The 16,130-nt window shown below is 67.5% G+C and overlaps 10 non-coding genes across 10 annotated transcripts; 4 read left to right on the forward strand and 6 right to left on the reverse strand.

Moving 5' to 3' along the window:
- Window positions 1-1,125: 1,125 nt before the first annotated feature.
- TRNAE-CUC (transfer RNA glutamic acid (anticodon CUC)) lies at window positions 1,126-1,197 on the reverse strand. The gene has a single exon. It is a non-coding gene; the product is annotated as a tRNA-Glu (tRNA).
- Window positions 1,198-1,503: 306 nt separating this feature from the next.
- TRNAG-UCC (transfer RNA glycine (anticodon UCC)) lies at window positions 1,504-1,575 on the reverse strand. The gene has a single exon. It is a non-coding gene; the product is annotated as a tRNA-Gly (tRNA).
- Window positions 1,576-2,311: 736 nt separating this feature from the next.
- On the reverse strand, window positions 2,312-2,383 carry TRNAD-GUC (transfer RNA aspartic acid (anticodon GUC)). Its single transcript has one exon. It is a non-coding gene; the product is annotated as a tRNA-Asp (tRNA).
- A 533-nt stretch (window positions 2,384-2,916) lies between these two features.
- Window positions 2,917-2,999, forward strand: TRNAL-CAG (transfer RNA leucine (anticodon CAG)). Its single transcript has one exon. It is a non-coding gene; the product is annotated as a tRNA-Leu (tRNA).
- A 1,454-nt stretch (window positions 3,000-4,453) lies between these two features.
- On the forward strand, window positions 4,454-4,524 carry TRNAG-GCC (transfer RNA glycine (anticodon GCC)). Its single transcript has one exon. It is a non-coding gene; the product is annotated as a tRNA-Gly (tRNA).
- A 5,870-nt stretch (window positions 4,525-10,394) lies between these two features.
- Window positions 10,395-10,466, reverse strand: TRNAE-CUC (transfer RNA glutamic acid (anticodon CUC)). The gene has a single exon. It is a non-coding gene; the product is annotated as a tRNA-Glu (tRNA).
- A 306-nt stretch (window positions 10,467-10,772) lies between these two features.
- On the reverse strand, window positions 10,773-10,844 carry TRNAG-UCC (transfer RNA glycine (anticodon UCC)). The gene has a single exon. It is a non-coding gene; the product is annotated as a tRNA-Gly (tRNA).
- Window positions 10,845-11,580: 736 nt separating this feature from the next.
- TRNAD-GUC (transfer RNA aspartic acid (anticodon GUC)) lies at window positions 11,581-11,652 on the reverse strand. The gene has a single exon. It is a non-coding gene; the product is annotated as a tRNA-Asp (tRNA).
- Window positions 11,653-12,185: 533 nt separating this feature from the next.
- Window positions 12,186-12,268, forward strand: TRNAL-CAG (transfer RNA leucine (anticodon CAG)). Its single transcript has one exon. It is a non-coding gene; the product is annotated as a tRNA-Leu (tRNA).
- Window positions 12,269-13,722: 1,454 nt separating this feature from the next.
- On the forward strand, window positions 13,723-13,793 carry TRNAG-GCC (transfer RNA glycine (anticodon GCC)). The gene has a single exon. It is a non-coding gene; the product is annotated as a tRNA-Gly (tRNA).
- The last annotated feature ends 2,337 nt before the right edge of the window (window positions 13,794-16,130 follow it).

Raw genomic sequence — 16,130 nt, forward strand, 5'->3', positions numbered from 1 at the left:
CAGCATGTCGAAAAGCAGAGACGTGACGCTGCCACGAGGGTCCATCTCGTGAAAGTCACGGTCTGTCCAGCAGTCACGGACAGATGTGAGAGTTGGAGTATAAAGAAAGCTGAGCGCTGAAGAATCGATGCTTTTGAACTGCGGTGTTGGAGAAGACTCTTGAGAGTCCCTTGGACTGCCAGGAGATCCAACCAGTCAATCCCAGAGGAAATGAGTCCTGAATATTGACTGGAAGGCCTGAGGCTGAAGCTGACACTTCAGTCCTCTGGCCACCTGAGGCAAAGGACTGACTCCCTGGAAAAGACCTCGATGGAAGGCAGGAGGAGACGGGGACGACACGACACGCCAGAAGGTGAGATGGTTGGATGGCACCGCCGACTCGATGGACACGAGTTTGAGCAAGCTGCGGGAGTTGGTGATGGCCAGGGAAGCCTGGGCTGCTGCAGTGCACTGAGCGACTGAACCCATCGATACCGATGCCTCCCGGGCGCCGTGGTCCGCCTCCCAGAGCCCACTCAGGACCAGAGCTCACTTGGAGTCACCGGCGGCGCACGGGAGTCACAACCAGCCCGGGACCTGGCACTCAATGGCCAAGCCGCCCAGAGAGGTGGCTGGGCATGCGGGACATGGGAAGGCAGGCGTGTCTGTGGCCACTGGCCCCACTCCCAGAGGCAGATCCCCCTCGCTCGTCTTCGGCTGTGGCCACCGCCGCGGCCGCTGCCGGCCCACGCTGGCGACCACCACAGCCCACGCCCTGACCCCTATCCCCACCCGCCCTGTCCGACCCCACCTCCTCCCCACCACTGACAGCAGGAGAAGCAGCACAAGCCCAGGAGCATCGCCGCCATCGCCGCCGCCACCAGGGGCAGCAGCCGCAGCCCCTCAGGAGGGAGGGGGCGGGGGCTGGGAGGCCTGAGGCGGGTCGTGGTGGCAGCGGCGCGAGGTGGCCAGTGCGGCCAAAAGGTTGGCCCCGGGGGACGGCGGGGGTGGCCTGAATCGTGCTTGGGCTGGAGGTGCAGGGTCCCGGGGCCTCTGTGGCAGCGCTGCGCAAGCGTAGGCTAAAAGGGTGGTGGGGTCGCCGGCGAGGAGATGGGCAGGTGGCGGGCGGAGGGGAAGAAGAAAGGCTTCCCTGACCGGGAATCGAACCCGGGCCGCGGCGGTGAGAGCGCCGAATCCTAACCACTAGACCACCAGGGAGCGTCGGGGCTCGGTCCTCGCCTGCTCCCGCTGAACCCAGCGCCTCCGGGCCGCCCGCCCGCGCCACCGTGGTGCCCACACCCGGCCTTCGCAAGGCAAGGCCAGCCGCCCGCCGCGGCCCTGTCAGTCTGCCTGCCCTGGCGTGCCGTCTTGCTCTCAGCAGCCTCAAAACACTGCGCGCGCCGCCGGCTTCTCGCACACACGCCAAAAGCCGCGCGCCGGCTGCCTGGCTCCCTGCTCCCAGCTCTCTCTGCCCCGAATGCCCCTGCCGGGAGGGCGGCGGAGCTCAGCAAAAGGCCGGCCCGCTGCGTTGGCCGGGAATCGAACCCGGGTCAACTGCTTGGAAGGCAGCTATGCTCACCACTATACCACCAACGCTGCTCAGCCCGGGCCGCCGCCAGACGCCGGCCCCGGGCTCGCCCCAGCACACTCTCGCCGCCGCCGCCGCCGCCGCCGCCGCATCCCTACCTCGACGCCCGGTCAGCCGGAGGCTCTGCGCCGCCGCCGGCGCCACCGGCAGCCCACCAGCAGCCCCATCCGCGCCAGCTCTACGCAGCGGCCGGGATCCCCCGGCCCCAGCGTCCCCGGGGCGGCGCTCCCGCGGCATTGCGGTCCCCCGGCGTTCGCTCCCCGCCGCGGCCCGCGAAGGCCTCCGTCCTCACCCCCGGGGGGCAACGCGGGGCACGCAGCTTCCAGCAGCCAGCCGGCCAAAGCCCTTCTCCACCGTGCGCTGGGAGAGACCACTTCCGACGACGACAGGGGGACACTGGAGCCAGCCGCCTGCAGGCGTCCCCGCGCTGTGCCGCCCCGCGCCGCTGGGGCGCGGCGAGCCCAGGAGCCCACTGGGGGCAACCGCTGTGGGCGGGCGGGCCGCAAAACCCGGCTATGGTCGGGCAAGGCCGTGGGGTGGCCAAGGAGGCCGTCGCTCCGCCGTGGCGACCGAGCGCCCGGAGACGACAAAGGGCTCAGGCCGGAGGGCTGCACCGGTAGAGGGGGTCGGCGGTGGCCAGGCCGGGCCCCGCCTGGCCCAAAGGCGGACGGAGGAGACGAAGGGCCCTTGGGGGCCAGGCGGCAGGACAGAGAGCCACCGCGGCCACCAAAAAGGCTGTGTTGCCTCCCCGTCGGGGAATCGAACCCCGGTCTCCCGCGTGACAGGCGGGGATACTCACCACTATACTAACGAGGACGGCGGCGACCGCTCAGCCGCCCGGCCGCTCTCGGGCTTCCGGGCTGCCTGCCCACGCCTCCCCGTGCCCACCACGGGCCCCGACCCGACCGCCCACCAAACCAACCGCCTCAGTCACAGAGGCGGCCCGCGACCCCGACAGGGACCCGGACCCCCCCGGGGCACTGGACACTCCTCGTGCGCGCCGCCTCTTGCCTCCAACGCGGCCATTCCGCCGGGAGAAGGGGGTCCGAGAAGGCAAGCGAGGCTGCGAGGACACGGTGGGCGCGCGCCGGCCCGCGTCTGGCGTGAAGGGGCGCGGGTGAGGAGGGGCCGGTCCGCCAAGGGCCGGGCTGGGTCCGGGGCGCGACCGGCGGCGCAGTCAGGCGCCTCGGCCGGCCCCGTCGCTCACCCACACCAGACGGCCGCCTGCCTGCCTGCCTGCCGGCCTGCCTGCCCGGCGCGGCGCACCGCGCGGCCCGCCACGGGCGCCGCGGCTCGCGCCGCGTCGGGTCTCAGCCAGGCGAGCGGCCACGCGCCCGCCCAGGCCCGCCGTCAGGATGGCCGAGCGGTCTAAGGCGCTGCGTTCAGGTCGCAGTCTCCCCTGGAGGCGTGGGTTCGAATCCCACTCCTGACAAGCCAGCCTTTTGGCCCGCCGCACGAACGCACCCGTCCTCCCCGCGCCACAGCCTTTCTCCACACACACCCGCCCCCTGCCACCTGCACCCCACAACCAGGAACCTTCAGTCCTTCTCAGCGCATCTTTCCTCCTCAGCTGGCTGCGGCTGCAGGTGCTGCTTTTCCGGCCTCCCCGCCTGCCCCTCGCCCACCCTCGCCCACCCTCCCCCTCGCACGGCCCCACCCCCGTCGCCGCCCACGCACGGAGCCCCGCGGCGGGTGGCAAGCCCTCCTCGCTTCGCGGGCGCTGCGACTTCTGCCTGCGGATCGGCCAACTCGCTCTCGCAGCCTTGCTTCCACGTCCGCCCCCCAAGGCCGCTCTCCCGCCGGCCGGCACCCTGTCGGCCGCGCCCGCCCCGCCGGCCCCCCTGCGCCACCCAGCCACACCGAGGCGGCCGAGCCCCCGCCTCGCCCGCCAGGGGGCTGCTGCGTGCCCTCCACGCTTCTCCGCCTTGCGGCCTCGGCCGGGCCACACCTGCCGGCCTCCCGCCCGGGACGCGCGCCACGCAGCCTTGCTGCGGGTCGGCGAACACCGGCCTTCCGTGCACGAGCCCGTCCCGGGAAGGGCGCTCGGCTGGGGTGGGAGCGGAAGCCCTTCGTGCCCGTCCAGCCCACCCACAGGCGCCCAGCCCGCGCCCCGGCCGTCGGCGCCACCGCGCCCGTTCCCGGTGGGGAAGCCGCAGCCCGGGCCGGAGCCAAGCCCGGCCTGGCGTGCTCCCTGCCTCAGCCGGCAGTCCCCGAGCCAGAGGCCGCTCTGCCCAAGGGCCCCTCCTCACCACCACCACCCACCCTGTCAGAGCGGAGCGCCCGGGAGCGCGGTCGGCCAGAGCGCAGGAGCCAGGCTCACACGCCTTTGGGTCCTCGGGCCTGAGCGCCGCTCGGGGCGGCGGCGGGGGCGCCCCGGGGCGTCGCGCTCCCGCGCCCGCGCGCAGCCCGCACAGGCCGAGCCCGGGGTCCCGGCCCCCGCCCGCAGTGGCACGCCCCATCGCGCCCCGGCCGGAAAGCCAGCCCACCAGACGGATTTTGAGTCGGGACCCGGCAGGTCGCTGAGAGGAACGCCGGCGCGCGGCTGCGGCGACCACGCAGCGACTGCCTCCGCCTGGGATCCCGGCGCCGGGCAGACGGCGTCGGCGCCTGGGCCCCTCGGGCGACACCGACAGCGTCGCGACGGCCGTGGTCGGCGCAGAAGGCGCGGGACGGGCCGAGTGGGCCGGCGGCACGCCGCCCCGGGGTCCCTCCGAGAGCGCCGCGCCCCGGGGTCCCGCACGGGCCCGGATCCTGGCTTTCAGGGCGGCCGCCCGTCGTCTCCTGCTCCGATGGAGCAGACAGATGCCCACGGGCGAGCGGTGAGCAGTGACGGGTGGGTGGCGGCCAGCGCCTCTGGGGCAGCGTCGGGCGGCGGCGGCCACCGGTGCATGGGTGGTTCAGTGGTAGAATTCTCGCCTGCCACGCGGGAGGCCCGGGTTCGATTCCCGGCCCATGCAACCCCAGCGTCCCCTTTTGGTCCCGCACTGCAGCCCCAGAGCCGAGCTAGGTCTGCCCGCTCAAAGGCACTCAAGGAAGCGCTCCTGCAACCGCTGGCTGCTACCTGCCGCCCGCTGCCTCTCCCACGCAGCTGCCCACGACCCCTCCCGCCCCCACACACGGTCCTGCTGCCAAGCCGCCGTGGCCCCAAGCCCTGCGGGCTCAGCCGCCCGTGCGCCCAGACACCTCCCTTGTGCTTGCTGGCTTCCTCGCCCGGACCCAGCCGGTGGCTCAGGGATTGCGCTGGAAGGCACACCCCACGGCTCTGGCAGCCGCCGGCCCCACCTCTTCACCTTTCCCAACGTCTGTCTCCAAGCTCCCTGGCTCACTCTCCCCACACTCCGAGAATCACTCACCCTCCGTTTGCACAGCCAGGAGCAAGGAAGTTGCCACATCTGGCAAGGATACCTCCCTTGTCCCTGGAGGGTCCCTGGAGCATCGTCTTGCAGGAGGAGTTCCTCAGAAGGCCACACACTCCCTCCCGGCCCTGGGCCCAGATCGGTTTCCAACAGCAACGCCCTCACCACCTCACACACCACCCCCTCCCCTGAAAACCTCCTGCCCGTCTCACCTCAGCATCAGCCCTGCTCTGCCAGTAACACCACCTCAGCCTGCGCCCTCACCATGCCCCTGCTCGCCCAAATGCACCCATCCCACCCAACCCCCACCCCGGCTCCCCACCTCCCCCATCTCCGCTACGCCCCCCCCCGCCCCACCCCGCCCGCGCGGGCACACACACACACACACACACACACACGCACACACGCACACGCACACACACACGTCCGGTTCCTCCCCGAGCCATCCCAAATCCTACTCTTGTCAAGGAACCTGCCTTTGCGTTTGTCCCACTGGCCCGTCTCCCCCAGCCCCCACCCCAACCCTTGGCCTGCTCCTTTATCTGCTTCTTCCAACGCGAGTAGAACTGATTTACTTTCCTGGGTTCGTCTCAGGTGCACGGCACAGTGCTTCAGTCCCCTGTTCTTTTCCAGTGGAGGTTAAGGCGAGATACGAATACAGATCTCATGCTACAGAGGAAAGCTTTGTTGCTTATCTCCTCTGAGTATACTAGTTCCTCTCTCTTGATCCGACTCCAACTTCGTCCGTCCGCTGCCTCTCCCCTTGGGTAGCCCTATGGACGTTTTCTACGTCTGAACGTCGGTTGCCCCTTTGCACATAGATTCATTTGCATTCATTGGCACAGTCCACAGAGCTTTGTCGCTCTCCACCCGACTCACTTCACTCAGTGGACCCCTTCTATGGGTCCGTCCAGCGTTGGGGCCCGTGGCGATGGCCGCTCCTTCTTGGAGGCTGCGTCAGATTCCACGGTATACACATACCTCTTCTTCTCGTGCCGGCCACGTGCCGCCGGGCACTTGGGCGTTCCCCAAGTCTCGGCTCAGGCACAGAGGGCTGCGATGACCCTGGGGGATGCCTGCATCTCTTCCCATCAGGGATGTTGTCTTTTCCCGATGGGTACCCGGGATTGGGTTTGCTGGATCATGACATAAGCTCTTCTTTTTCCTATTGCTGGACTGATCCTCGACTGATTGACTTCCAGGGAGCAGTAGTTGTTGTTCTGGAAGTGTAGCTGATCTACACCCTGGTGTCCGTTTCCGCTGGACAGCGTAGTGATTCAGTCCTGTTTGTGTACCATGATGTTTTCAGATCGGTTTCCATTACAGGGGGTGACAGGAGATTGGATCCTCTTCCCTGTGGTATCCTGTGTGTCTTTGGTGGTCGTCTCCTTTCTACTCAGCACTAGTACGGTGTATCCGTTGAGCCCGGCTCTTCATTCATTCCTCCGTCCCTGACTTTGCCCTTGGGAAGCCCAAAGCTGCTTTCCTGCCTCTCGGGGGCTGTCGCTGTTTGGCACAGGGATGAATTTGTACCACACTTTCGACTCCACCCATCTGTGATCTTGTCTGTTTGACTTCCCTCAGCAAGGGTCATATTCTGCAGCTCCGGCCGCTGTTGCTGCCAGTGACGCTACGTGACTCTTGTGGACGGCTCAGGGACATCCTGTTCTCTCCCTTTCTCTGACAGCGCATCTTCGTGGGTGAGCCGCTGGGGATGGGCACTAGGGGCTTCTCCCCGTCTTGGCTATGGCAAACGGTTCTGCTACGGCCGTGGGGTTTGCATGTGCCTTTCTGAATGAAGAGTTAAGCCTTTCACGGACATGGACCCCGCTCGCCTGTCTCCCGCTTACTTACTTACCTATGTATTCATAGGTAACTTTTGAAAGCTACTCCAAAGTCGTAGTAGCGGTTGTTGTGGAAGTAGAGTGGATTTCCAACACTGTGCTCCTTTCCGATGGACCGCAAGGTGATTCTGGTTTCCAGGTACAGATTTCAGATTTCATGTATGTTTTCAGACTCTTTTCCACTTGAGGTTATTACAGGGCACTGACTCCTTTTGCCTGTGTTGAACTGGACAACCTTGGTCCGTCTCCCTTTATAGGCGGTCCTGCGTATCTGTTCGTTGCAGCTCCAGAGTCATCCCTCCACCGCTGCCTTTCTGCCTGCGTTACCCTAAGGCGGTGTTCTGCGTGAGTCGGTCTCTCTTCGGCAGATAGGCTCGTTTTATAGCCTTTTGCACGTTCCACAAGCCTTTGTCCAACTCAGTCTGATATTCTCCACCAGGTCTAAGAGTCGCTAGGTCCATCATTGCTCGTGACAAATGGCAATCCTTTCCTTTCTTCTCTAGGACCGAGTGATCGTTCCATGGGACATCTGTGCCACATCTCCCTGGGCCCGCCGTCTGTGGATGGGCACTGGGGTTTCTTCCGTGTCGTGGCTATGGCAACTGGCGCTGCAGTGTGCTCAGCGGCGTATGGACCTGTAGACCTCGCCCAGGCGTGTTCTCTGCGGGTATGTACCCAGGACGGGGTGTGCTCGGTCAGATGGGAGCTCTCTTTGGGCCTCATGAAATCCCAGGCATCCCCGCTGCCAAACACCACCCCCATCCCACCCTGAGCGCCCAGCAGTGGCACACCCGAGACCGGACATCAGGTCCTGATGAGTGGGGACTTGGGTCTCCGGGGCGGGACGGTGGGCCCACCCTGTGCCGACCGCGTGCGGCCCCCGTTCTGGCACTCCGTTTCTGTGGCTCGCTTGCCAGCGTCCTAGCCAGCGCCCGGAGCCCCAGCCCACCGCCGAGCCTGAGCAGTCTGGGGCACCGCGCACCAGGGTGGCACGCACGCTCACACGGCGTGCTCTACCACCGCCTCCCTCACGCCACCGCCGCCTCACGGTCACCGCCTGCCCTCTGCCTCTCCCGCCAGCCCCCAGGCTCGGCCCCATCTACCCGCCACCGTCCCCCTGCAGCCCCGGGCCATCTCTCACACGTCCTGCCCTGCCCTGGCACTCACCAGTGCGGGCCTGCGTCCGGCTCCGCAGACCCGCCCCTACCACCCGCCCACCCCGACCGCAGACCTGTCCCAGCCTCACACATGTGCCTGGCACGGCGTCGCCACAGCCTCCACCCTTCTGCAGAGGCCCTGCTCGAGTGGCCAGCCCATCTTTCGGCCAGGTCCCCGCGAGCCCCACGCCTCCCCTTCCCGCCGGCCCTCCACGCAGACGCCCCGCCCAAGCGCCCCTGGGCCCGCCTCCCTGCGCCGCCCCCTCCCCCTGCGATGGCTCTGCTCCGGTCCCTGATCCACGTGGGGGCGTGCACCAGCCATGGCCCCAGGCACCCTCATCCCGCAGTCTCACCCACGCACGCTGACGCCCACGGCCCGGCAGGGGCGTCGAGGAAACCTCCTGCGGCGACGGCGAACACGCGTCGGGCCGCAGGGGCTCCTTCTCCCCAGGGGACACGCCTTTGTCCCGTCGCCCCCGAACGTGCCGCCCTCGCCGCACGGTGGTGCCCTTCGTCGGCCGTCCACTCCCCCACCCCTCCAAAGGACACAGTCCTTCAACAGTCGTGAAACCCTTTGGGGATAGACGGGCCCAAGATTGGGTAAGAGGAGACTGTGGTGGGCGATGACCCCCGGGGAGAGTTCCTAGGGGAAGACGAAGACAGTATGTGGAGAGGGAGGGAGTCGATCCTGGACAGACAGTTTGGAGAGAATGGCAAAGTAGTAGATGTCATATCTAGGGCAGGGGTGCGTGGAACAGGGCGCTTGTGTGTGTGTGTGTGTGTCTGGGTGTGGGTGCGCCCGGGTGCCCAACTTTGGTTAGTTGTCGGGGACGGACATCTGGGTAAACCTTGCCTCACTCCGGTAGGATTGAGAGCTGTGGTCAGGCAAGGGAAACACCATGTTGGTCGGCTTGTCCACCCTGGCCGGCATCGCTGCCTCGGGCGCATCTGCCGCCTCCCGGCTGGTTGGCTGGGTTTTCCCGGCCGGCCCGGCCCGCCGGGATCTGCGTGCTCTCTCACTTCCCCCGCGCGGTGCTGTGACTCGCAGCACAGGCCCACATTCGTCTTCACCCCCTTTGGCTCGGGGAGAGCGAAGAAGAACTCAAGAGCCTCTTGATGAAAGTGAAAGAGGAGAGTGAAAAACTTGGCCTCAGACTCAACATTCAGAAAACTAAGATCGTGGCATCCGGTCCCATCACTTCATGGCAAATAGATGGGGAGACAATGGAAACCGGGAGAGACTTCATTTGGGGCGGGGGCTCCCACAAATCACTGCAGTCGGTGGCCGCGGCCATGAAATTAAAAGACGTCCGCCTCTTGGGAGGAAAGCTATGACCAAGCTAGACAGCATGTCGAAAAGCAGAGACGTGACGCTGCCACGAGGGTCCATCTCGTGAAAGTCACGGTCTGTCCAGCAGTCACGGACAGATGTGAGAGTTGGAGTATAAAGAAAGCTGAGCGCTGAAGAATCGATGCTTTTGAACTGCGGTGTTGGAGAAGACTCTTGAGAGTCCCTTGGACTGCCAGGAGATCCAACCAGTCAATCCCAGAGGAAATGAGTCCTGAATATTGACTGGAAGGCCTGAGGCTGAAGCTGACACTTCAGTCCTCTGGCCACCTGAGGCAAAGGACTGACTCCCTGGAAAAGACCTCGATGGAAGGCAGGAGGAGACGGGGACGACACGACACGCCAGAAGGTGAGATGGTTGGATGGCACCGCCGACTCGATGGACACGAGTTTGAGCAAGCTGCGGGAGTTGGTGATGGCCAGGGAAGCCTGGGCTGCTGCAGTGCACTGAGCGACTGAACCCATCGATACCGATGCCTCCCGGGCGCCGTGGTCCGCCTCCCAGAGCCCACTCAGGACCAGAGCTCACTTGGAGTCACCGGCGGCGCACGGGAGTCACAACCAGCCCGGGACCTGGCACTCAATGGCCAAGCCGCCCAGAGAGGTGGCTGGGCATGCGGGACATGGGAAGGCAGGCGTGTCTGTGGCCACTGGCCCCACTCCCAGAGGCAGATCCCCCTCGCTCGTCTTCGGCTGTGGCCACCGCCGCGGCCGCTGCCGGCCCACGCTGGCGACCACCACAGCCCACGCCCTGACCCCTATCCCCACCCGCCCTGTCCGACCCCACCTCCTCCCCACCACTGACAGCAGGAGAAGCAGCACAAGCCCAGGAGCATCGCCGCCATCGCCGCCGCCACCAGGGGCAGCAGCCGCAGCCCCTCAGGAGGGAGGGGGCGGGGGCTGGGAGGCCTGAGGCGGGTCGTGGTGGCAGCGGCGCGAGGTGGCCAGTGCGGCCAAAAGGTTGGCCCCGGGGGACGGCGGGGGTGGCCTGAATCGTGCTTGGGCTGGAGGTGCAGGGTCCCGGGGCCTCTGTGGCAGCGCTGCGCAAGCGTAGGCTAAAAGGGTGGTGGGGTCGCCGGCGAGGAGATGGGCAGGTGGCGGGCGGAGGGGAAGAAGAAAGGCTTCCCTGACCAGGAATCGAACCCGGGCCGCGGCGGTGAGAGCGCCGAATCCTAACCACTAGACCACCAGGGAGCGTCGGGGCTCGGTCCTCGCCTGCTCCCGCTGAACCCAGCGCCTCCGGGCCGCCCGCCCGCGCCACCGTGGTGCCCACACCCGGCCTTCGCAAGGCAAGGCCAGCCGCCCGCCGCGGCCCTGTCAGTCTGCCTGCCCTGGCGTGCCGTCTTGCTCTCAGCAGCCTCAAAACACTGCGCGCGCCGCCGGCTTCTCGCACACACGCCAAAAGCCGCGCGCCGGCTGCCTGGCTCCCTGCTCCCAGCTCTCTCTGCCCCGAATGCCCCTGCCGGGAGGGCGGCGGAGCTCAGCAAAAGGCCGGCCCGCTGCGTTGGCCGGGAATCGAACCCGGGTCAACTGCTTGGAAGGCAGCTATGCTCACCACTATACCACCAACGCTGCTCAGCCCGGGCCGCCGCCAGACGCCGGCCCCGGGCTCGCCCCAGCACACTCTCGCCGCCGCCGCCGCCGCCGCCGCCGCATCCCTGCCTCGACGCCCGGTCAGCCGGAGGCTCTGCGCCGCCGCCGGCGCCACCGGCAGCCCACCAGCAGCCCCATCCGCGCCAGCTCTACGCAGCGGCCGGGATCCCCCGGCCCCAGCGTCCCCGGGGCGGCGCTCCCGCGGCATTGCGGTCCCCCGGCGTTCGCTCCCCGCCGCGGCCCGCGAAGGCCTCCGTCCTCACCCCCGGGGGGCAACGCGGGGCACGCAGCTTCCAGCAGCCAGCCGGCCAAAGCCCTTCTCCACCGTGCGCTGGGAGAGGCCACTTCCGACGACGACAGGGGGACACTGGAGCCAGCCGCCTGCAGGCGTCCCCGCGCTGTGCCGCCCCGCGCCGCTGGGGCGCGGCGAGCCCAGGAGCCCACTGGGGGCAACCGCTGTGGGCGGGCGGGCCGCAAAACCCGGCTATGGTCGGGCAAGGCCGTGGGGTGGCCAAGGAGGCCGTCGCTCCGCCGTGGCGACCGAGCGCCCGGAGACGACAAAGGGCTCAGGCCGGAGGGCTGCACCGGTAGAGGGGGTCGGCGGTGGCCAGGCCGGGCCCCGCCTGGCCCAAAGGCGGACGGAGGAGACGAAGGGCCCTTGGGGGCCAGGCGGCAGGACAGAGAGCCACCGCGGCCACCAAAAAGGCTGTGTTGCCTCCCCGTCGGGGAATCGAACCCCGGTCTCCTGCGTGACAGGCGGGGATACTCACCACTATACTAACGAGGACGGCGGCGACCGCTCAGCCGCCCGGCCGCTCTCGGGCTTCCGGGCTGCCTGCCCACGCCTCCCCGTGCCCACCACGGGCCCCGACCCGACCGCCCACCAAACCAACCGCCTCAGTCACAGAGGCGGCCCGCGACCCCGACAGGGACCCGGACCCCCCCGGGGCACTGGACACTCCTCGTGCGCGCCGCCTCTTGCCTCCAACGCGGCCATTCCGCCGGGAGAAGGGGGTCCGAGAAGGCAAGCGAGGCTGCGAGGACACGGTGGGCGCGCGCCGGCCCGCGTCTGGCGTGAAGGGGCGCGGGTGAGGAGGGGCCGGTCCGCCAAGGGCCGGGCTGGGTCCGGGGCGCGACCGGCGGCGCAGTCAGGCGCCTCGGCCGGCCCCGTCGCTCACCCACACCAGACGGCCGCCTGCCTGCCTGCCTGCCGGCCTGCCTGCCCGGCGCGGCGCACCGCGCGGCCCGCCACGGGCGCCGCGGCTCGCGCCGCGTCGGGTCTCAGCCAGGCGAGCGGCCACGCGCCCGCCCAGGCCCGCCGTCAGGATGGCCGAGCGGTCTAAGGCGCTGCGTTCAGGTCGCAGTCTCCCCTGGAGGCGTGGGTTCGAATCCCACTCCTGACAAGCCAGCCTTTTGGCCCGCCGCACGAACGCACCCGTCCTCCCCGCGCCACAGCCTTTCTCCACACACACCCGCCCCCTGCCACCTGCACCCCACAACCAGGAACCTTCAGTCCTTCTCAGCGCATCTTTCCTCCTCAGCTGGCTGCGGCTGCAGGTGCTGCTTTTCCGGCCTCCCCGCCTGCCCCTCGCCCACCCTCGCCCACCCTCCCCCTCGCACGGCCCCACCCCCGTCGCCGCCCACGCACGGAGCCCCGCGGCGGGTGGCAAGCCCTCCTCGCTTCGCGGGCGCTGCGACTTCTGCCTGCGGATCGGCCAACTCGCTCTCGCAGCCTTGCTTCCACGTCCGCCCCCCAAGGCCGCTCTCCCGCCGGCCGGCACCCTGTCGGCCGCGCCCGCCCCGCCGGCCCCCCTGCGCCACCCAGCCACACCGAGGCGGCCGAGCCCCCGCCTCGCCGCCAGGGGGCTGCTGCGTGCCCTCCACGCTTCTCCGCCTTGCGGCCTCGGCCGGGCCACACCTGCCGGCCTCCCGCCCGGGACGCGCGCCACGCAGCCTTGCTGCGGGTCGGCGAACACCGGCCTTCCGTGCACGAGCCCGTCCCGGGAAGGGCGCTCGGCTGGGGTGGGAGCGGAAGCCCTTCGTGCCCGTCCAGCCCACCCACAGGCGCCCAGCCCGCGCCCCGGCCGTCGGCGCCACCGCGCCCGTTCCCGGTGGGGAAGCCGCAGCCCGGGCCGGAGCCAAGCCCGGCCTGGCGTGCTCCCTGCCTCAGCCGGCAGTCCCCCGAGCCAGAGGCCGCTCTGCCCAAGGGCCCCTCCTCACCACCACCACCCACCCTGTCAGAGCGGAGCGCCCGGGAGCGCGGTCGGCCAGAGCGCAGGAGCCAGGCTCACACGCCTTTGGGTCCTCGGGCCTTGAGCACCGCTCGGGGCGGCGGCGGGGGCGCCCCGGGGCGTCGCGCTCCCGCGCCCGGCGCAGCCCGCACAGGCCGAGCCCGGGGTCCCGGCCCCCGCCCGCAGTGGCACGCCCCATCGCGCCCCGGCCGGAAAGCCAGCCCACCAGACGGATTTTGAGTCGGGACCCGGCAGGTCGCTGAGAGGAACGCCGGCGCGCGGCTGCGGCGACCACGCAGCGACTGCCTCCGCCTGGGATCCCGGCGCCGGGCAGACGGCGTCGGCGCCTGGGCCCCTCGGGCGACACCGACAGCGTCGCGACGGCCGTGGTCGGCGCAGAAGGCGCGGGACGGGCCGAGTGGGCCGGCGGCACGCCGCCCCGGGGTCCCTCCGAGAGCGCCGCGCCCCGGGGTCCCGCACGGGCCCGGATCCTGGCTTTCAGGGCGGCCGCCCGTCGTCTCCTGCTCCGATGGAGCAGACAGATGCCCACGGGCGAGCGGTGAGCAGTGACGGGTGGGTGGCGGCCAGCGCCTCTGGGGCAGCGTCGGGCGGCGGCGGCCACCGGTGCATGGGTGGTTCAGTGGTAGAATTCTCGCCTGCCACGCGGGAGGCCCGGGTTCGATTCCCGGCCCATGCAACCCCAGCGTCCCCTTTTGGTCCCGCACTGCAGCCCAGAGCCGAGCTAGGTCTGCCCGCTCAAAGGCACTCAAGGAATCGCTCCTGCAACCGCTGGCTGCTACCTGCCGCCCGCTGCCTCTCCCACGCAGCTGCCCACGACCCCTCCCGCCCCCACACACGGTCCTGCTGCCAAGCCGCCGTGGCCCCAAGCCCTGCGGGCTCAGCCGCCCGTGCGCCCAGACACCTCCCTTGTGCTTGCTGGCTTCCTCGCCCGGACCCAGCCGGTGGCTCAGGATTGCGCTGGAAGGCACACCCCACGGCTCTGGCAGCCGCCGGCCCCACCTCTTCACCTTTCCCAACGTCTGTCTCCAAGCTCCTGGCTCACTCTCCCCACACTCCGAGAATCACTCACCCTCCGTTTGCACAGCCAGGAGCAAGGAAGTTGCCACATCTGGCAAGGATACCTCCCTTGTCCCTGGAGGGTCCCTGGAGCATCGTCTTGCAGGAGGAGTTCCTCAGAAGGCCACACACTCCCTCCCGGCCCTGGGCCCAGATCGGTTTCCAACAGCAACGCCCTCACCACCTCACACACCACCCCCTCCCCTGAAAACCTCCTGCCCGTCTCACCTCAGCATCAGCCCTGCTCTGCCAGTAACACCACCTCAGCCTGCGCCCTCACCATGCCCCTGCTCGCCCAAATGCACCCATCCCACCCAACCCCCACCCCGGCTCCCCACTTCCCCCATCTCCGCTACGCCCCCCCCCGCCCCACCCCGCCCGCGCGGGCACACACACACACACACACACACACACGCACACACGCACACGCACACACACACGTCCGGTTCCTCCCCGAGCCATCCCAAATCCTACTCTTGTCAAGGAACCTGCCTTTGCGTTTGTCCCACTGGCCCGTCTCCCCCAGCCCCCACCCCAACCCTTGGCCTGCTCCTTTATCTGCTTCTTCCAACGCGAGTAGAACTGATTTACTTTCCTGGGTTCGTCTCAGGTGCACGGCACAGTGCTTCAGTCCCCTGTTCTTTTCCAGTGGAGGTTAAGGCGAGATACGAATACAGATCTCATGCTACAGAGGAAAGCTTTGTTGCTTATTCTCCTCTGAGTATACTAGTTCCTCTCTCTTGATCCGACTCCAACTTCGTCCGTCCGCTGCCTCTCCCCTTGGGTAGCCCTATGGACGTTTTCTACGTCTGAACGTCGGTTGCCCCTTTGCACATAGATTCATTTGCATTCATTGGCACAGTCCACAGAGCTTTGTCGCTCTCCACCCGACTCACTTCACTCAGTGGACCCCTTCTATGGGTCCGTCCAGCGTTGGGGCCCGTGGCGATGGCCGCTCCTTCTTGGAGGCTGCGTCAGATTCCACGGTACACACATACCTCTTCTTCTCGTGCCGGCCACGTGCCGCCGGGCACTTGGGCGTTCCCAAGTCTCGGCTCAGGCACAGAGGGCTGCGATGACCCTGGGGGATGCCTGCATCTCTTCCCATCAGGGATGTTGTCTTTTCCCGATGGGTACCCGGGATTGGGTTTGCTGGATCATGACATAAGCTCTTCTTTTTCCTATGGCTGGACTGATCCTCGACTGATTGACTTCCAGGGAGCAGTAGTTGTTGTTCTGGAAGTGTAGCTGATCTACACCCTGGTGTCCGTTTCCGCTGGACAGCGTAGTGATTCAGTCCTGTTTGTGTACCATGATTTTTCAGATCGGTTTCCATTACAGGGGGTGACAGGAGATTGGATCCTCTTCCCTGTGGTATCCTGTGTGTCTTTGGTGGTCGTCTCCTTTCTACTCAGCACTAGTACGGTGTATCCGTTGAGCCCGGCTCTTCATTCATTCCTCCGTCCCTGACTTTGCCCTTGGGAAGCCCAAAGCTGCTTTCCTGCCTCTCGGGGGCTGTCGCTGTTTGGCACAGGGATGAATTTGTACCACACTTTCGACTCCACCCATCTGTGATCTTGTCTGTTTGACTTCCCTCAGCAAGGGTCATATTCTGCAGCTCCGGCCGCTGTTGCTGCCAGTGACGCTACGTGACTCTTGTGGACGGCTCAGGGACATCCTGTTCTCTCCCTTTCTCTGACAGCGCATCTTCGTGGGTGAGCCGCTGGGGATGGGCACTAGGGGCTTCTCCCGTCTTGGCTATGGCAAACGGTTCTGCTACGGCCGTGGGGTTTGCATGTGCCTTTCTGAATGAAGAGTTAAGCCTTTCACGGACATGGACCCCGCTCGCCTGTCTCCCGCTTACTTACTTACCTATGTATTCATAGGTAACTTTTGAAAGCTACTCCAAAGTCGTAGTAGCGGTTGTTGTGGAAGTAGAGTGGATTTCCAACACTGT

This window comes from Muntiacus reevesi, chromosome 1 (assembly GCF_963930625.1).
Source record: "Muntiacus reevesi chromosome 1, mMunRee1.1, whole genome shotgun sequence".
Lineage (NCBI taxonomy): Eukaryota > Metazoa > Chordata > Mammalia > Artiodactyla > Cervidae > Muntiacus > Muntiacus reevesi.